This window comes from Pongo abelii, chromosome 19 (assembly GCF_028885655.2).
Source record: "Pongo abelii isolate AG06213 chromosome 19, NHGRI_mPonAbe1-v2.0_pri, whole genome shotgun sequence".
Lineage (NCBI taxonomy): Eukaryota > Metazoa > Chordata > Mammalia > Primates > Hominidae > Pongo > Pongo abelii.
Window position 1 is genome coordinate 32,561,526 of NC_072004.2, and position 22,066 is coordinate 32,583,591.

The following is a 22,066-nucleotide window of genomic DNA, read 5'->3' on the forward strand; positions in this document are numbered from 1 at the left end:
TTTCTATTTGGTTACCATTAGTGAGTATTTATGTACAGTATAAAGCAAGAGGTGAAACCATAGGTTACAGGGTAAACATATCTTCAGTTTTACTAGATATTATTGGTTTCATCCCAATGTTAACACACCAACGGACAGTCTTACAATGTCTGATAATTCCCAAATCTTTGCATTCTTCTTGACACTTAATTTTGTCAAAATTTTAATTTGAGTCTTTTGGTGGGTATGTGGCAATGATTGTGATATTAATTTACTTGGCCTTTTCTTCTCTGTAACAGGCCCTGTCAAGATACATGTGTGGCGTGGCAGGGGTAGGAGCCCCTAGAGGTAGCATGGGCTCTGGAATCCTTAATCATCCTATGTGAAAAAGTTGGTGGGGCTGTGATTTTTTTTTTTTTTCGAGACAGAGTTTAGCTCTTGTTGCCCAGGCTGGAGTGCAATGGCACTATCTCAGCTCACTGCAACCTCTGCCTCCCAAGTTCAAGTGATTCTCCTGCCTCAGCCTCCCAAGTAGCTGGGATTAGAAGCATGTGCCACCACACCCAGCTAATTTTTTGTATTTAGTAGAGATGGGGTTTCACCATGTTTGTCAGGCTGGTCTTGAACTCCTGACCTCAGGTGATCCACCCACCTCAGCCTTCTAAAGTGCTGGGATTACAGGCATGCATCACTGCACCCTAATATTTCCTGTGTGCAATGGTGTAGCCAGGGTACAAAGCCAGTTCTTAATGATTCTGTCATCCAAATATTATATCTTCTCGATTCCCCTTGAGATATGCTCATTCCTCCATACAATTAAACAATCTCAATTACTCTTGAAGGAGCATAAAATCCTCCCTGTCTAATCATGGGTCCTTCCAAATTATTTGTTGGCTTGTGTTTAAAATATAAAAAACAGAATGTAGATTTTGTTTTCTTCTTTCTGCTTAACCTGAACAAAATGTCATAGATACCTCTTAGCCTGTTGCTAAACCAAGAAGAGTCACTTGAATAATGAACAAGAGTGGAGGGAAACCACATGGATAATTTATCATTACACTATCATCACATATATGGAATGCATCAATGAAACTTATGAAAAAAATTGAGTCATTTGTGGAAAGGTGTAAAGAGAATATAGGAGATGTCTCAAGTGAAGAGAAAAAAGCTGCAGAAAATAATTACAAAAAAAGAGTGTTAAGATGTAAATACAAATTCAGAGATTCAGGAGCATGAAGGGCTAAGTTAAGGGAAAAAATAGTTATCAATATTTTCTTATTCATTATGGAGAGCAGGATGAATTCTTAAAAGGTCAAATAATTGTGAGTCTGATATATCTGATGATAATTTGTATTTTGTATTTCTAATGTTGTAAATGGTTATAAATTCACAGTCATTATTCCTATTTCCTTTAGACTAGTGACTATGGGTTTGATTGACAAAAACCCATTGGGTTAGTATCATTATCTATGTGTGTTCATCATGCTGTATGTTAAAATAAGTCCATCAATTTTTGTCTTGTGTTTGCTTTCATTTCATTTTAGTTTAGTTTCTTTGGACAGGGTCTCACTCTGTCACCCAGGCTGGAAGTGCAGTGGCATGACCAAAGCTCACTGCAGCCTGTATATCTCCAGGCTCAGGTGATCCTCCTACCTCAGCCTCCCAAGTAGCAGGGACTACAGGCATAAGCCACCACACTTGACTAATTTTTGTATTTTTTGTAGAGATGGGGTTTTGATATGTTGCTCACGCTGGTCTCAAACCCTTGGACTCAAGTGATCCCCAGCCTGTTTTTATTTTATTAATTGGCTGATTCATTCAGACACATAATTATCAAGTCAAATCTCACTCTCTCCTTAGCATTTCCCTTCAGTTTAGCTGAGAAAATCTATTCCTATTTTAAAACCTATAGGATTATTCGAGTGTGGTGGCACATGCCTGTAATCCCAGGTACTCAGGAGGCTGAGGCAGGAGTATCACTTGAACCCGGGAGTGATATAGTGATTATATATAGTATATAACTATATAGTGATTATAGTTTATAATTTTAACTATATCATGTCTTCTGCCTCATAAGTACCACTGGACAAGGTCCCTTTTATGTACTCAGCTTCTGTCAGAGGTAAGTGTATTTTGAAGTGGAGAGCAAAGATAAGTGCAAAATTGGCATGGGGAACTAAGGTAATTATGAAAGTTCCAGATACAAAGAGAGAGGGCTCAATATGCCAGCAGTTCTCTACCAATCCATCCTAGCATTCTTCTTTTAGGATTGCCTAAATAATGCAGGAGATGGGTGCAAGACACACAAGTGTTCCAGAAACATCTAAACAAGGTACAGAGAAGAGGATAAGATAAAATAAGATGAGATAAGAATATTAGGAATGTCTTGTTCAGAAGATTGCCTACAGAGGCAAAAGGGACAGTTTCATTTTGCTGAGGGAAACAAGGTGGTAAGAACCCTCCTGGGGAAGACCCCCGCTTACCCTGATACAGAAAGAAGGTGTAAAATATCATAATGGGAGAGCATCAGGCTGAGATAGCTCCCATGGCCTGGGTTTCTACATAGACAAAATGAAACAAGCTTAGCCCATCAACAAGTGGCCCACTGAGTATTAGCTGTGTAATGAGAGACCTACCACCAGGATAGTTCAAATAATGCAACTGCCCAAATTTTTGCCAATCAAATAATTTCTCTACTCTACTTCTATATTCACCCTATAAAAGCCTTCCTTACAAACACCTTCAGTAGATCCTCCAACCACTTTCAGTTTGGTGCTGCCTGATCCATGAATCTCTGTTTGCTCAAATAAACTCTTTAAAATTTTATAGGCTTAAGTTTATCTATTTTTTTTCTCATTTTTAAAAATTGAGATGGAATCTTCCTATGTTGTCCAGGCTGGTCTTAAACTCCTGATCTCAAGGGATCCTTCTGCCTCAGCCTCCTGAGTAGCTGGAATTATAGATGTGTGCCTCCACACCCAGCTTACATTTATCTTTAAACAAGGGTTTGACCCCTTTCTGAAATATATTTCTGTGAAGACCTGTACCCTCAGTGACACAGCAGGCTCATTTTAGACCATCGAGCACTTTTGTCTCTGGACCACAATTTGCCCTTTGTGACCTGCTCTACTAAGAAATTCAAGTGTAATTCAAGTTAATTTACCCTCTGCTGATCAGGGGAGATTGCTCTGGGTGCAAGTTCAAGACAGGCACTCACATCTTCTTTGGTACCCAAATCTCAGCATCACACAATACACCCATGTAATAAACCTGCACAGATTCCCTCCGGAATCTAAAATGAAAGTGGAAATTCATTAAAATTTTAATTTCACTTTATTATAAAACAAAGATAAATTTACTTCTTTCCAATTTTGATATATATATTATACTGATGTACACTCTGTATTCTATGATGAATTATACTGATTGAATTTCACATTTTAAACTAACACTGAATTACTTTGAAAAACTCTATTGGGTCATAATGTATTATGTTTTTAATATATTTTAATACAATTTGCAAAAATTCTGTTTTAAAATTACATCTATGTTCCATAAATAAATAAATATGTAAAAAATAATAAATGTATTATTCAAGTAAAGATTATAGCAATATTTTTGAATATCTACTTAAACTCAACTAATTTTAATTCAGAAGTGGCAACTCCATAGAAATTCAACTTATTACTACCTTATTACTCATACTTGTCTCCTTGAAGAAGCTTCATTGCTATCATCCAGTTTAGACTGGGATGCCATAAATCTCTAGACTGAGTAGTATAATATTCACTGTTCAAATAAAGTCAAATTATTATTATAATGTATGACACCTCCAAATACAAAAAGCAAGCCCATGGATGTCAGGTTAAGGTATAGAGACAAGTATTCCTACTTAATATCTTTTAGGGCAGACATATCCCAGCCAAGCTGATTGCAAAATGAAATGGACACCATATGGTGGAAGGGGACTTGGGACTCACACAGATTGGATTTTCATTCCAGCACTTACATACACAAGCTGCATGACTCTGGGTAGATTGCATATTCTCTCAGAGTTTTAATTTCCTCATTTGTGCAATGGCAGTTAATGCCTATGGGCTATGGCTGATGTGGGGATAAAAGAACCAACATGGATGCATGAGCAGGGCCTGGTCCATAGAGCAACTGGCATCAACAAATGGAAGACCCTTTCCCATCTTGTCTTTGCGTGCCCTACAAAATCCAGAATATGTGGGTATAAAAAGTACCCTTAAAAGAGACAGAATTGGAAACTCTTGCAAAAAGAGATTGGAAAGGTGTCACATCTTGTGGCATGAGGAGTTGTGGGCATACACTTGAACTTTGTGCTGTAAGGTATCCACAGAACTTCAGTAGCCTCAGAGAACAGTTTAGATGTCATTTTATTCATCTACCATAGAACTTCCTCTTCTTTTTTTTATTATTATTATACTTTAAGTTTTAGGGTACATGTGCACAATGTGCAGGTTAGTTACATATGTATACATGTGCCATGCTGGTGTGCTGCACCCATTAACTTGGCATTTAGCATTAGGTATATATCCTAATGCTATCCCTCCCCCCTCCCCCCACCCCACAACAGTCCCCAGAGTGTGATGTTTCCCTTTCTGTGTCCATGTGTTCTCATTGTTCAATTCCCATCTATGAGTGAGAACATGCGCTGTTTGGTTTTTTGTCCTTGTGATAGTTTACTGAGAATGATGATTGCCAATTCCACCCATGTCCCTACAAAGGACATGAACTCATCAATTTTTATGGCTGCATAGTATTCCGTGGTGTATATGTGCCACATTTTCTTAATCCAGTCTATCATTGTTGGACATTTGGGTTTGTTCCAAGTCTTTGCTCTTGTGAATAGTGCCACAATAAACATGCGTGTGCATGTGTCTTTATAGCAGCATGATTTATAGTGTCCTTTGGGTATATACCCAGTAATGGGATGGCTGGGTCAAATGGTATTTCGAGTTCTAGATCTCTGAGGAATCGCCATACTGACTTCCACAATGGTTGAACTAGTTTAGAGTCCCACCAACAGTGTAAAAGTGTTCCTATTTCTCCACATCCTCTCCAGCACCTGTTGTTTCCTGACTTTTTAATGATCGCCATTCTAACTGGTGTGAGATGGTATCTCATTGTGGTTTTGATTTGCATTTCTCTGATGGCCAGTGATGATGAGCATTTTTTCATGTGTCTTTTGGCTGCATAAATGTCTTCTTTTGAGAAGTGTCTCTTCATATCCTTTGTCCACATTTTGATGGGGTTGTTTGTTTTCTTCTTGTAAATTTGTTTGAGTTCATTGTAGATTCTGGATATTAGCCCTTTGTCGGATGAGTAGGTTGAGAAAATTTTCTCCCAATTTGTGTTTAATTAGATCTCATTTGTCAATTTTGGCTTTTCTTGCCATTGCTTTTGGTGTTTTAGACATGAAGTCCTTGCCCATGCCTATGTCCTGAATGGTAATGCCTAGGTTTTCTTCTAGGGTTTTTATGGTTTTAGGTCTAACATTTAAGTCTTTAATCCATCCTGAATTAATTTTTGTATAAGGTGTAAGGAAGGGATCCAGTTTCAGCTTTCTACATCTGGCTAGCCAGTTTTCCAGAACCATTTATTAAATAGGGATTCCTTTCCCTATTGCTTGTTTTTCTCAGGTTTGTCAAAGATCAGATAGTTGTAGATATGTGGCATTATTTCTGAGGGCTCTGTTCTGTTCCATTGATCTATATCTCTGTTTTGGTAACAGTACCATACTGTTTTGGTTACTGTAGCCTTGTAGTATAGTTTGAAGTCAGGTAGTGTGATGCCTCCAGCTTTGTTCTTTTGGCTTAGGATTGACTTGGTGATGCAGGCTGTTTTTTGCTTCCATATGAACTTTAAGGTAGTTTTTTCCAATTCTGTGAAGAAAGTCATTGGTAGCTTGATGGGGATGGCATTGAATCTATAAATTACCTTGGGCAGTATGGCCATTTTCACGATATTGATTCTTCCTACCCATGAGCATGGTATGTTCCTCCATTTGTTTGTATCCTCTTTTATTTCATTGAGCAGTGGTTTGTAGTTCTCTTTGAAGAGGTCCTCCACGTCCCTTGTAAGTTGTATTCCTAGGTATTTTATTCTCTTCCAAGCAATTGTGAATAGGAGTTCACTCATGATTTGGCTCTCTGTTTGTCTGTTATTGGTGTATAAGAATGCTTGTGATTTTTGTACATTGATTTTGTATCCTGAGACTTTGCTGAAGTTGCTTATCAGCTGAAGGAGATTTTGGGCTCAGACAGTGGGGTTTTCTAGATATACAATCATGTCATCTGCAAACAGGGACAATTTGACTCCCTGTTTTTCTAATTGAATACCCTTTATTTAGACTCCCACACAATAATAATGGGAGATTTTAACACCCCACTGTCAACATTAGGCAGATCAACGAGACAGAAAGTTAACAAGGATACTCAGGAATGGAACTCAGCTCTGCACCAAGCGGACCTAATAGACATCTACAGAACTCTCCACCCCAAATCAACAGAATATATATTTTTTCAGCACCACACCACACCTATTCCAAAATTGACCACATAGTTGGAAGTAAAGCTCTCCTCAGCAAATGTAAAAGAACAGAAATTATAACAAACTGTCTCTCAGACCACAGTGCAATCAAACTAGAACTCTGGATTAAGAAACTCACTCAAAACCACTCAACTACATGGAAACTGAACAACCTGCTCCTGAATGACTACTGGGTACATAATGAAATGAAGGCAGAAATAAAGATGTTCTTTGAAACCAATGAGAACAAAGACACAACGTACCAGAATCTCTGGGACACATCAAAGCAGTGTGTAGAGGGAAATTTATATCACTAAATGCCCACAAGAGAAAGCAGGAAAGATCCAAAATTGACACCCTAACATCACAATTAAAAGAACTAGAAAAGCAAGAGCAAACACATTCAAAAGCTAGCAGAAGGCAAGAAATAACTAAAATCAGAGCAGAACTGAAGTAAAGAGAGACACAAAAAACCCTTCAAATAATTAATCCAGGAGCTGGTTTTTTGAAAGGATCAACAAAATTGATAGACCGCTAGCAAGACTAATAAAGAAAAAAAAGAAGAATCAAATAGATGCAATAAAAAATGATAAATGGGATATCACCACTGATCCCACAGATATACAAACTACCATCAGAGAATACTACAAACACCTCTATGCAAATAAACTAGAAAATCTAGAGGAAATGGATAAATTCCTGGACACATACACTCTCCCAAGACTAAACCAGAAAGAAGTTGAATCTCTGAATAGACCAATAACAGGATCTGAAATTGAGGCAATAATCAATAGCTTACCAACCAAAAAGAGTCCAGGACCAGATGGATTCACAGCCGAATTCTACCAGAGGTACAAGGAGGAACTGCTACCATTCCTTCTGAAACTATTCCAATCAATAGAAAAAGAGGGAATCCTCCCTAACTCATTTTATGAGGCCAGCATCATCCTGATACCAAAGCCGGGCAGAGACACAACCAAAAAAGAGAATTTTAGACCAATATCCTTGATGAACATTGATGCAAAAATCCTCAATAAAATACTGGCAAACCGAATCCAGTAGCACATCAAAAAGCTTATCCACCATGATCAAGTGGGCTTCATCCCTGGGATGCAAGGCTGGTTCAATATATGCAAATCAATAAATGTAATCCAGCATATAAAGAGAACCAAAGACAAAAACCACATGATTATCTCAATAGATGCAGAAAAGGCCTTTGACAAAATTCAACAACCCTTCACCAAAGACAAAAACCACATGATTATCTCAATAGATGCAGAAAAGGCCTTTGACAAAATTCAACAACCCTTCATGCTAAAAACTCTCAATAAATTAGGTACTGATGGGACGTATCTCAAAATAATAAGAGCTATCTATGAGAAACCTGCAGCCAATATCATACTGAATGGGCAAAAACTGGAAGCCTTCCCTTTGAAAACTGGCACAAGACAGGGATGCCCTCTCTCACCACTCCTATTCAACATAGTGTTGGAAGTTCTGGCCAGGGCAATTAGGCAGGAGAAGGAAATAAATAACCTCCTCTTCTTTTCTGAGATTTCCAGACAGTAACTTTTACAGCTCTAATAATGCAGTTCTTTCCCAATTGTTTGGACTATTCTAGTAGATACAAAGCAGTATTTCACCAGCAGATGCTACTGCAGTTCATATGATGATTTCAAACTGAGAATCCCTTTAAAGTTATGCAATACATTTTTTGGAAATAGGGTGAAAGTAGTTTAAGTTTAAAATCCTATAAAATAGATTTACAGTAAATAATTACTTGTTGCAATATCTATCATACTATCTTATATTCACACATGTATTGGTGTCCTAATACATATGTATGAGAGTGAAAGTTACCTGAGGTCAGAGACTGTGCCATATGTTCCCTGCACCACTGGTGCCTACCTCAGCACATGATATACAGTAGATGCTCAAAAAATACTTTCACTTAAAAAACGCACTAAGAATAAATCTTATTAGACATCAAAATATGTATGAGTACAATCTGGGGACATAGTCAGAAGCTCAAAATTCAATCTTATTTATTTTTTATTTGGAGACAGAGTCTCACTCTGTCGCCCAGGCTGGAGTTCAGTGGCATGATCTCAGCTTACTGCAACCTTCCTCTCCCAGGTTCAAGTGATTCTCCTGCCTCAGCCTCCAGAGTAGCTGGGATTACAGGTGCACACCAACAGCCCAGCTAATTTTTTTTGGAATTTTAGTAGACACAGGGTTTCACCATGTTGGCCAGGCTGGTCTCAAACTCCTGAGCTCAGGCAATCTGCCCACCTTGGTCTCCCAAAATGCTGGAATTACAGGTGTCAGCCACCACGCACAGCCACAAAATGTTTTAAAGTAGCTTCAAAACCCATTTGCAAATAGGTGTATTCATAACAAAATGAAAATAAGAAAACATTGAGCTTCATATAATAGAAGGGTTCTGCCTGGATTTGCATGTGGCCCCATCATTTGCTGTTGGGCCGTGGTCAGGTTACTTAGCTGCTCTCTGCCTCCACACAGGCTTTATGCCTGTGCATCCCTCATCTATAAAATGGGAATAATAAGAATATCTGACAATTAGAAGTGGAGAAAATATATGTAAAGGCCTTTGAAAAGAGCTTGTCAAAGCTCAATAATTGTCCTCAATAATTGCTCTCAATAAATGTCAGCTATTATTCAATAATAATCATAATCATAAAAATGTATGACTCAAAGAAAGATTCCTACCTCATATCCAGCTTCCCAAAAGAATATCAGACATTGGACCTGTGAAAGGAATGACACTGAGATGCATTTTCACATTGCTAAGTTGGTTTTTTCTCTTTGCCTTTCAATTTCTGCAGTCCCTACTCTAAGCCCATGGTCCACCTTTTTATTTTTCCTCCTAAAATGTCTTCCCTTCTTGTAAGATTTACTTTTCCTTAAAAAGGGCCCTTTTCATCTACCCACTCTTTTGCCCTTCCCAGAAGCTGGTTAATGGGCACAAAAATACAGTTAGATGGAAGGAACAGAAGAATTTCTAGTGTTCAATAGCACGGTAGGGTGATGATCATTAACAATAACTTATATATTTCAAAATGACTAGAGGAAAGATGGGGGATGTTCTCAACACAAATAAATGATAAATGTTTGAGGTGATGGATATGCAAATTATCCTGATTTGATCACTACACATTGTATGCATGTATCAAAATATCACATGTACCCTAGAAATATGTATAATTGTCATGTATCAATAAAAATAAAAAGGCCTATTTCTCTTTCCTTCCTCCCCACATTCCCTCCTGTCCCAGATATGTGTTGTTCCTGGTGCTCTCCTGCCTCATGTTCAGCCAGCACTGAGCCAGCAGGAAGGAACTCACAGGTCATATCCTGAGATCAACCCTCCACTCCTTCAAGTAACAATCCTCCTGCTTTTAGTCATTTATATCCTTTGGTTCATAGATATTTTGAGTCAAGTGCCTTCTAACTACTGACCTACATAACATCCCTTGGTTTTTAAAGATAATACAAAGGGGATTTTAGTAACAATATTGAGTCATCACAGAATCTAATGAAGATGACAATGAAGTTTGCACATTGACTGACTCTTCTTTTCACAAAAGATTTCACTGCAGCATGCTATGAAGTTTGGTAGCACTTTACCCACAGTAGAATTTATATCAAAATTGGAATCAATCCTCTCAAACCCTGCCACTCCTCTATCAACTAAGTTTATGGAATATTCTAAGTCCTTTGTTGCTTTTTCCACAATGTTCACAACATTTTCACCAGTAGTGGATTCCATCCCAAGAAACTACTTTCTTTCCTCATTCATAATAAGCAACAATAATATATTATTTTATATATATTATATATGTATTATTATATAATATAAATTCTATTATACATTAATTATATTAAATTATATATTGTAATCTATATTATGTTATTATATATTATAATATATTATATTACATTATTATATATTATAATATATTATATTACATTATTATATATTATAATATATTATATTACATTATAATATATAATAATAGTCTATATTATAATATAATATATAATGATAGTCTATATTATAATATAATATATAAGATTCTATATTATAATAAAATATGTAATAATATTCTATATTATAATATAATATATAATAATATTCGATATTATAATATAATATAGAATAATATTCTATATTATAATATAATAATATATTATTATATAATATAGAATAATATTCTATATTATAACATAATATATATTATAAGAGTCTATATTATAATATTCTATATTATATTATAATATTATATTATAATATTCTATATAATATTCTATATTATAATATAATGTATAATAATATTCTATATTATATTACAACATTCTATATCATAATAGAATATATATTACAATATTCTGTATCATAATAGAATATATATTACAACATTCTGTATCATAATAGAATATATATTACAACATTCTGTATCATAATAGAATATATATTACAATATTCTGTATCATAATAGAATATATGTTACAATATTCTGTATCATAATAGAATATATGTTACAATATTCTGTATCATAGTAGAATATATGTTACAATATTCTGTATCATAATAGAATATATATTCTATATCATAATATAATAGATATTACAATATTCTATATCATAAGATAATAAGTATAATATTCTATATCATAAGATAATAAGTATTATAATATTCTATATTATAATATGTATTATAATATTCTATATTATAATATGTATTATAATATTCTATATTATAATATGTATTATAATATTCTATATTATAATATAATATGTATTTTAATAGTTTATATCATAATATAATATATATTATAATATTCTATATCATAATATAATATGTATTATAATATTCTATATCATAATAGAATATGTATTATAATATTCTATATCATAATAGAATATGTATTATAATATTCTGTATCATAATAGAATATGTATTATAATATTCTGTATCATAATAGAATATGTATTATAATATTCTGTATCATAATAGAATATGTATTATAATATTCTGTATCATAATAGAATACGTATTATAATATTCTATATTTTATAAGCAAAAATGATATCTCTTGGTTTTTAAAGATAGTACAAAGTGGATTTTAGTAACAATCTTGAGTTGTCACAGAAGCTAAAGAAGTTGCAGATTCCATGAAGCCATCCAAGCATATAAAGCCCATTTCCCTGAGTCCCTTTTCCTTAGCTCAAGGCCACAAAAAATCAGAACATGAATTCCAGACCTCATTTGCAGTATGTCTAAATAATTATGAGTTACAAATAAAGCTAACAAATAGTTAAATATGTTCCATTCTCCTACTTTGATAAATATACTGCCATAATAATCCACAAGGTCAAAGTCGAGTGTAGAAATCTCTGATTCCTTGGTGCCCTGCAAGCTAATGTGGTAGTAAAGGGAGAGCTGATCCTGAGCCCCAGGCTAAACTTTTTTCCATCTAATTCCATTTATTTCCATTAAGATTGCAGCAATTTGGCCGGGTGCGGTGGGTCATGTCTGTAATCCCAGCACTTTGGGAGGCTGAGTCAGACGGATCATCTGCGGTTGGGAGTTCGAGACCATCCTAACCAACGTGGTGAAACACCGTGTCTACTAAAGATACAAAATTAGCTGAATGAGGTGGCATATGCCTATAATGCCAGCTACTCAGGAGGCTGAGGCAGGAGAATCACTTGAACCCAGGAGGCGGAGGTTGTGGTGAGCCGAGATCGTGCCATTGCACTCCAGCCTGGGCAACAAAGAAAAACTCCATCTCCAAAAAACAAACAAACAAAAAGATTGCAGCAATTCACTCACATCTTCGGGCTCCACTTATAATTCTAGTTCTCTTGCTATCTTCACCACAACTGTGGTTCCTTCCTCTGCTAAGGTCTTGAACCCCTCAATGTCATTTATGAGGGTCGGAATCAACTTCTTCCAAACTCCTATTAATGCTGCTATTTTTACCTCCTCTGGTGAATCATGAATGTTCTTAGCGGCATCTATCATAGTGAATCCTTTCCAGAAGGTTTCCAATTGACTTTGCCCAGATCCATCAAAGGAATCATGACCTATGGCAGTAACAGCCTTATAAAATACATTTCTCAAATAATAAGACTTGAAAGTCAAAATGATGCCTCAATCCACGGACAACAGAATAGATGGTGTGTTGGCAGGCATGAAACCAGCATGTGTTTCCCTGTACATCTCCATTAGAGCTCTTTAGTCACCAGGCACATTGTCAAAGAGCTGAAGTATTTGAAATGAATCTTTTTTTCTGAGCTGTAGGTCTCAACGGTGGGGTTAAAATACTCAGTAACCCATGCACTAAGCAGCTCTGATATCATCCAAGTGTTGTTGTTAAATTTTTAGAGTACGGTTAGAGTAGATTAAGCATAGTTCTTAAGAGGTGCCCTAGGATTTATGGAATAGCAAATGAGCATTGGCTTGTAATAAGAAAGTCAGCTTGTCCTTTAAATCTTTTTTTTTTCTTGATATAAGGTCTCACTCCATTACCCAGGCTGGATTGCAGTGGCATGATCTTGGCCCACTCCATACTTGACCTCCTTGGCCCCACAATCCTCCCACCTCAGCCTCCTGAGTAGCTGGCACTAGTAGCATGCACCACCATACATGGCGTATTTTTATTTATTTATTTATTTATTTATTTATTTTTTGTTAGAGACAGGGTTTCACCATATTGCCCAGGCTGGTCTCAAGGTCCTAAGCGCAAGCCATTCTCCCACTTCAGCCTCACAGAGTGCTGAGATTACGGGCGTGATCCACCCAGTCTGTCCTCTAAATTCGTGTTATGGAGACTCATTTTCATGGTTAAAATGTCCTGAATTGACTGTGGCCTGTTGAGAGGTGGGATGGAGGAAACTACTTATGGAAAATGAAGAAGAAAGGGAAGCACACCAGAAGCAAGAAAGTGTCATCAATTTTTACATCAAGGACTCCATGATAAAGAGAAAGTACAGGTGGCCTGTTATCATGGGTGACCATTGGACTGTGGACTGCAACTGCATGTACCAGGTTCTTCTGGATAGTCCCATTTTTAAATTTTTGACCTGATATTCATGAACACAGTGCTACTGGTCAGACCTTTGTCCAGGTTTAAGCTTCAGAACATAATGCCTTCATGCAGTGGGAGGCCCGGTTAGGGTTATGATTCTGCCCTAGGGCATCTGCCCCTTCTGACCTGGAGGTAAACTTGGCATCTACCACTTACCTCCACACTTGAACAGGCAAGGATGGGCTGAGCACAGAGGCTCACATCTGTAACTCCAGCACTTTGGGGGGCCAAGGCAGGAGGATCACTTATGGCCAGGAGTTCAAGACCAGCCTGGGCAATATAGTGAGACCTCTTCTCTGTAAAAACAAACAAACAAAACTGAGGATGGGTGGGTGACAGGGAACAGTTCAACATGGGAAACCATTAATCTGAGAGCTGGAAGGACCCTTAGACCAGCCCCCCCATTAACAGAGGAGACTCTGCCCTGAGATTATAGCCTAAGGTAATGCATTGAGCTTTTCTAGAGATTTGAAAATAATCAATCCTAAAACCCCCAAGCATACTGCTACTGTTTGCTATTGAATAATGTTTTCTAGTCTGGGTGTGGTGGCTCCTGCCTGTAATCCCAACACTTTAGAAGGTTAAGGCAAGTGGATCACCTGAGGTCAGGAGTTCGAGACCAGCCTGGCCAACATGGTGAATCCCCGTCTCTACAAAAATACAAAAAATTAGCAGGCCAACCTGTTGCACGCTGGTAATCCAAGCTGCTTGGGAGGGTGACACAGGAGAATCCTTTGATCCTGGGAGGCAGAGGTTACGGTGAGCCGAGATCACACCATCACACTCCAGCCTGGGCTGCAAGAGTCAAATTTCATCTCAAAAATAATGATAATAATAATGTTTTCTACAAGCAAGGAGTTACTTTGTACTGTGAACTAGTGTGAAATGATCCGCCATGTGTAAGCTTTTGGATTGATGACAGTTATTTCTAGATCACAGAGGTGGGAATGCTTGTTGATCATCTTCTATGTTGTTTGTTATATTGATTGATTTTTTTAAATTAGCATTTTTATAACAATAAGGTCATAAAAATAAGTAATTAAAATAAAGTAAAGTAACCTAAAAAGGTCAAGCGTGGTGGCTCACACCTGTAATCCCAGCACTTTGGCAGGCCGAGGTGGGTGGATCCCTTGAGGTCAGGAGTTCAGGACCAGCCTGGCCAACGTGGTGAAACCCCATCTCTACTGAAAATACAAAAATTAGTCGGGTGTGGTGGCAGGCACCTGTAATCCCAGCTACTCGGGAGGTTGAGGCAGGAGAATCGCTTGAACCCAGGAGAAGGTGCTTGCAGTGAGCTGAGATTGTGCCATTGCACTCCAGCCTGGGTGACAAGGGCTAAACTCTGTCTCAAAACAAAACAAAATGAAAATCTAAATGTAATTGAGTTGAATATTTACACTTTTAATCGACATTTCAAATTAGATTCTAATTCCATTTAAAAAAGCATGTCATAGAAGCAAATGTACTCAATTATATTAACTCTGTGGTTTCATTTAAGCAATTTGTTTTATGAAGGGACACAAATCCAACCAGATTTTAACAGTGTATAAATATGTGTTTATTAATTTAATTACAACGACAATACTCTCAACTCCCCATTTGAATAAAGGAGAGCATCTGATCTGTGTTCTGGGACAGTGTGCACTATAGGTGTGTGGAAATACCGATGCCCTCAGCTGTGTGGCAGGCTCAGGGGGACCTGGAGTGCAGGAGCCCCTGGGCCATTCACCTCTGGCCACAAAAGTCATTGTTCATTTACCCCCACCTGCTATAGAAATACTATTTTCAGTGGTTGTTATGATGCAAAAGAAAAGAAGCAGGGAGATTTATTAAACGTTTACATAAAAGATATGTTGGTAAATAAAGTCTACTTTCTTCTAGCTTGACTAAAAATCTATACTAGTATTTATGCCTTTTGGAAATTAGAGATGCCAATTTAAATATTATGAAGCAAAGCAACTGAGTATTAGGTAAGACAGCCAAGTACAACTGCAGAATTGTAGAGGTTATGGGTTACATGTATAAGAATATTTCATAGCAATAATCTTTTAGAACTCTGTGAAGACACTCCACAGTGAAGCAGAAATTAGAACAGAATTAATAATACTGTGTATGCTCTCAGTTCACCAATTTATCAAAACTAGCTTCATGATTCAGGAGGGTGTCTGCTCTTTTGCAATTGGAAGAAAAGAAAGAATATTTTATTTTTTGACTCTTTAGATTTTCTTCACTAACACTATTTCCAAGGCTAAGTAAGGGGGTTGCAAGTAACACCAAGGGAAAAAACCAGTCTTGAGCAGCTTTTTAAAAATGGTCTTTAAATATGGAAAATGAAGCCAGGTGTGGTGGCTCACTCTTGTGATCCCAGCACTTTGGGAGCCTGAGGTGGGAGGATTGCTTGAGGCCAAATGTTTGAGACCAGCCTGGGCAGCATAGCAAGATCCCCACCATTGCAAAAAATAATAATTTTTTAAAAAATTAGCTGGATGTGGTGGTGCATGCCTTAGAGTCCCAGTTACTTGGGAGGCTGAGGTAGGAGGAGCTCTTGATCCCAGGAGTTCAAGTCTGAAGTAAGCTGTGATTGCACCACTGGCCTCAAGCCTGGGCAACAAAGTGAGACCTCTCTCTTTCTCTCTCTCTCTCTCTCTCTCTCTAAATATACATATATATATATATATATATATAAACACACATATGGAAAAGGGAAGGGCCAAGAATATCAAAGACATTGAAGAAGAGGAAAGATTTGTCCTGCCAAATATCAGAACTTTTATAAAGCTACAGCAATTAAGACAGGGTGGTCCTCACTGATAAACTGACTAATGAAACAGAATAGAGAGCTCCCAGGCAAATCTACACAAATTTAATCTTCGATATGTGTTGTAGGTGACATGGCAGATCAGCAAGGAAAGAAAGGACTTTTCAATAAATAGAATAGAAAAATAATGGTTATTGATATAAGAAACAAAGTGAAATTATATTCCTACTTCACTCTATATACAAACATTAAATTCCAAATGGACAAAGACTTACATGTCAGAAACAAAACTTTAAAACTTTTAGTAGAAAATGTAAGTGAATGAGACACAAAAAGCCCCTTAACCATTAAAAAAGATTAGACATTTTGACTATCACAAAATTAAGAATTTTTTACACCAAAAAGTGGAAAGATAGGCTGGGCACCATGTCTCAAGCCTGTAATCCCAACAGTACATCACCTGAGGTCAGGAGTTTGAGACCAGGCTGGCCAACATGGTGAAACCCCATCTCTACTAAAAATACAAGAAATTAGACTGGCATTAGTGGCAGACACCTGTAATCCCAGCTACTTGGGAAGCTGAGGCACGAGAATGGTCTGAACCCGGGAGATGGAGGTTGCAGTGAGCCACTGCACTCCAGCCTGAATGACAGAGTAAGACTCTGTCTCAAAAACAAAAAATAGAAATTAAAAAATAAAAGTAAAAAAGTCAAAAGATAAACTATAAATTATAGAAGATATTTGCAGTACCTATAAGCTACAAAAATTAATATCATATCAACTAAGTATAAGGAGCTCCTGTGAATTAATTTTAAAAATAGTAACCCAACACAAAATTGGGAAAAGACAGTAATACGGATTTCACGAAAGAGAAAGCCTGCAAAACATAAAAATTTTCTCAACCTCATTAGTAATCAGGGAAATGCACAAGATACTACCATCTATTCTCTCCAAAAATATTAAAAAGATTGACAATACCAAATGTATTAGTCCACATTCACACTGCTGATAAAGACATACCTGAGACAGGGAAGAAAAAGAGGCTTAATTGGATTAAGGGATCCACATGGCTGAGGAGGCCTCAGAGTTATGGCGGTGGATGAACAGCAATTCTTACATGGCAGTGGCAAGAGAATATGAGAAGGAGGAAAAAGAAGCAAAAGACAAAGCCACTAACCCATCAGATCTTGTGAGATTTATTCACTATCACAAGAATAGCATGGGGAAGACCAGCCCCAAAGATTCAACTACCTCTCCTGGTTCCCTCCCTGAACATATGGGAATCCTGATCAATACAACTCAAGTTGAGATGTGGGTAGGGGCATAGACAAACCATATTATTCTGCTCCTGGCCCCTCCAAATCTGATGTCCTCACATTTCAAAACCAATCATGCCTTCCCAACAGTCCCCCAAAGTCTTAACTCATTTCAGCATTAACCCAAATGCCCGCTGTCCAAAGTCTCATCTGAGACAAGGCAAGTCTCTTCTGCTTATGACCCTGTAAAATCCAAATCAAGCTAGTTACTTCCTAGATACAATGGGGGTACAGGTAATTGAGTAAATACAGCTGTTCCAAATGGGAGTAATTGGCCAAAACAAAGGGGTTACAGGCCCCATGCAAGTCCAAAATCCAGCAAGGTAGTCCAATTTTTAAGCTCCAAAATGATCTCCTTTGACTCCATGTTTCACATCAAGGTCATGCTGATGCAAGACGTCAGCTCCCACAGCCTTGGGTAGTTCTGCCCCTGTGGTTTTAGAGGGTATAGCCCACCTCGTGGCTGTTTACATGGGCTGATGTTGAGTGTCCACAGCTTTTCCAGGCTCATGGTGCAAGCTGTAAGTCAATCTACCATTCTGGGGTCTGGAGGAGAGTGGCCCTCTCCTCACAGCTCCACTAGGAAGTGCCCCAGTAGGGACTCTGTGTAGGGGCTCTGACCCCACATTTCCCTTCTGCACAGCCCTAGCAGAGGTTCTCCATCAGAGCACCACCCCTGCAGCAAACTTCTGCTTGGATATCCAGGTGTTTTCAAACATCCTCTGAAATCTAGATGGAGGTTTCCAAACCTCAATTCTTGACTTCTATGCATGTGCAGGCTGAACACAACTTGGAAGCTGCCAAGGCTTGGTGCTTGCACTCTCAAGGTCATGGCCTGAGTTCTATGTTGTCCCCTTTCAGCCATGGCTGGAGGGGCTGAAATGCAGAGAAACCAGGCCCTAGGCTACACACAGCACAGTGAACCTGGCCCAGCCCAGAAATCCATTTTATCCTCCTAGGCCCCGGGCTTGTGATGGGAGGGGCTGCTGTGATGACCTATGATATGTCCTGTAGACATATTCCCCATTGTTTTTGGGATTCACATTCAGCTTCTTGTTACTTATGCAAATTTCTGCAGACAGCTTGGATTTATCCTCAGAAAATGGGATTTTCTTCTCTACCACATTGTCAGGCTGCAAATTTTCCAAAACTGTATGCTCTGCTTCCTTTATAAAACTGAAGACCTTTAACATCACCCAAGTCACCTCTTGAATGCTTTACTGCTTAGAAATTTCTTCCAGCAGATACCCTAAATTATCACTCTCAAGTTCAAAGTTCCACAAATCTCTAGGACAGGGGCAAAATGCTGCCATTCTCTTTGCTAAAACGAGAGTTACATTTGCTCCAGTTCACTACAAGTTCCTCATCTCCATCTGAGACCACCTCAGCCTGGACCTTATTGTTCAAAACACTATCAGCATTTTTGTCAAAGTCATTCAGCAAGTCTCTAGGAGGTTCCAAATTTTCCCACCTTTTCTAGTGTCCTTCTGAGCCCTCCAAACTATTCCAACCTCTGCATGTTGCCAAGTTTCAAAGTCGCTTGCACATTTTTGGGTATCTTTTCAGGAGCACCCCACACCACTGGCATCAATTTACTGTGTTAGTCTGTTTTCACACTGCTGATAAAGACACTCAATTCTGAGAAGAAAAAGAGGTGTAAAGAAAAAGAACTGTAATTGGATTTACAGTCCCACATGGTGGGGGAGGCCTCTGAGTCATGGCAGGAGGTAAAAGGGACTTCTTACATGGCAGCAGCAAGAGAAAATGAGGAGGAAGCCAAAGCAGAATCCCCTGATAAACCCATCAGATCTCATAAGGCTTATTCACTATCATGAGAATAGCACAGGAAAGACTGGCCTCTGTGATTCAGTTACCTCACCCTGGTTCCCTCCCATAACATGTGGGAATTCTGGGAGATAGAATTCAAGCTGAGATTTGGGTGTGGACACAGCCAGACCATATCACCAAATATGGAGAGACTGAATCAACAAGATCATCTCAAACTAATACAGGAGGTGAGAGTTTAAATTAGAACAACCACTTTGGAAAGCAATTTGGATTATCTTATAAATTTGAGCATTCTCATATGTTATGACAAAGTAATTCCTCTACCATAGGCCCTGGAGAAACTCTTGACAATATGTACCAGAAGTAGTTAAAAAAAAATGCTCATGTAATGCCATTCATAACAGCAAATATCTGCAAATAAGCCAAATGTTCATTAATAGGAGAATGGGTAAATTAATAGGAGAATGGGTAAATAAATTATACCCTTAAAAACTAAATAATATGTCATTTAGGGTAATCATATGTATGCAATAAAACAATGTTTTCTTTAAAGGAAGAGAATCCTAAACATAAATTCAGGGTAGTAGTTACCCTCGGGCTGAAGGGTGAAAATCAGGAAAAAGGACAGAGGAGGAGCAGATGTTAGGGTCAGAACCCTAGTTCTTTGGTTGTGTTGTGGGTTCACAAATGATTACCATATTGTTCAAATACATTTACACAGAGGCCCAGGCACAGACAAGGATGAAATAGGAGCCAAGGTGTGCTATGAGCCAAGGATTATGATTAATCCAATTTTGTGCACTTTAAGCCATTTGAAAAACAGAAAAGCAAAACAACAAAATAATTTTTAAGAAATTGAATATAGGGTGCTATGCTCTGAATGTGTCCCCCTAAAATTAATCACCAATGTCATAGGATTAGGAAGTAGGGCTTTTAGGTAGTGATTCAGTCATGAAGGGAGAGTCTTCACGAATGAGTTTAGGATCCTTACACAAGGACTGGAGGGAGTGGGCTTCCCCTGTTTTGCCCTTCCACCTTCTGCCATGTGAGGACACAGTGCATCTCCTCCTGAAGACACAGTGCACAAGATACCATCTTGGATGCAGAGACCAGGCCCTCACCAGACACCAGTCCTGCTGGCACCCTGATCTTGGACTTCTAGCCTATGGAACTGTGAGAAATACATTTCTGTTCTTCAGAAATTACCCAGCCTAGTGTATTTTCTTATATAGTAGCACAAACTCATTAAGGCATAATGCCTGTTATCATTTTCTTCTACCATTTTCTTTGTTGCCTCTTTAGCACTGGGTCATTTTATATTTGATCCTTCATAATATCTCTTACTTTTGGTTTTTCACATTTCTGTTCCAAGTGTATTCTTAGATATATATTTTCCACGATTAGTATCCAGGTCAGAAAGTCCAGAATATGTTCTTTTAAGGGTTCCATTTCTGCAACAATAAAGTATTAATGCCTCCTGTAAACTGGGTATTTCCTTTCCAATTGTAACTGCCATCTGGAAGCAAAGTAGAATTACAGTCCATGAGTGTGGAGGTGATTTTTAAAGTATCTAGAGTATGGTTAAATGCTGGTTTTTAATGACACAGATACATTGATTGCTTGGCACACTAGGGTATCAGTTGCTAGTTATCTCTGTATTTATCCATATTGTTACAGAGGGAAAGTACAGACCATGAAGTTGGACCAGCTGTCATACCCACAACATTTGGGGAGCTTTGATTTTTTTTTAACCTTTAGCTGCTTAACTGTAACACGTAGCAGCTCAGGTGAAAAGCATCTTTATTGTGGGGACTTTCCCTTAGTGCTCTGTGGCACAAAAGTGCAGACCTATGTAGAAGCATTTAAGTATTTTGTGCATCAACAGGAAAATTAAAGGAACAAATTCTTATTGTATCCTTTAGTCCCTGAAGACAAAACCACAGTGACAGTAACTGGGTCATGGCATTGTATTCAGAGAGGGTCAGCCTTGGTCTTTGAGAGAGAAACCCCTTTACCCCACCATCAAGACTCACTGAGCAGATGGGAAAGTTCAGGTGGAACATGCAGTGAATAGCAAACATGGTGACAGGGGCTCACTGCCATGCACTGCCATACCTGCCATGGTCAGCAGACCTGTCTTCTACTTGACAACAGGCAAGTGAGAAACATTTTCTTGGAGATTTTCTTGATTCTTCCCAGTTGTGGCAGGATGGACTGACTTAGAGGAGCTCAGGAAGGTTGTTAAACAACACAGAAACACAAGACGAATTGTACTCCTCATCACGCCTATGTTAGAGCAGCAGGTCCTTGAAGCCTCAGCCACTCCTGGACACAGCATAATGCCCCTAATGATTTGAAATTTGGCTGCTAATCCCTGTATCCAGGGACAAAAAGAGACATAAACAACAAAAAGTTATAAAATAAGTGTGCCTAACATCTGCTTATTGTGGGAGGTAGGGATTTAAGATATAAGAATTTAGCTGCATGTGGAAGCTCACACCTGTAATCTCAGCACATTGGGAGGCCAACGCAGGAGGACGGCTTGAGCCCAGGTG

The 22,066-nt window shown here is 38.0% G+C and overlaps 1 long non-coding RNA gene across 3 annotated transcripts in view; it reads right to left on the reverse strand.

Annotated features, from left to right (window-relative positions):
- LOC129051301 (uncharacterized) overlaps nt 1-22,066 on the reverse strand; it is a 37,310-nt gene that overhangs the window by 14,834 nt on the left and 410 nt on the right. Inside the window, exons 1-6 of one of the 3 annotated variants that reach the window (XR_008515446.2) lie at nt 21,627-22,026; nt 20,856-21,027; nt 14,331-14,444; nt 13,806-13,945; nt 9,265-9,303; nt 3,143-3,271 (exon numbers count right to left, since the gene is read on the reverse strand). This is a non-coding gene — a long non-coding RNA (uncharacterized LOC129051301). Of the gene's footprint in view, nt 1-2,525; nt 3,272-9,264; nt 9,304-13,805; nt 13,946-14,330; nt 14,445-20,855; nt 21,028-21,626; nt 22,027-22,066 lie in introns of those variants that run through there. The other 2 variants (XR_010138213.1, XR_010138212.1) reach the window with 2 other exon arrangements.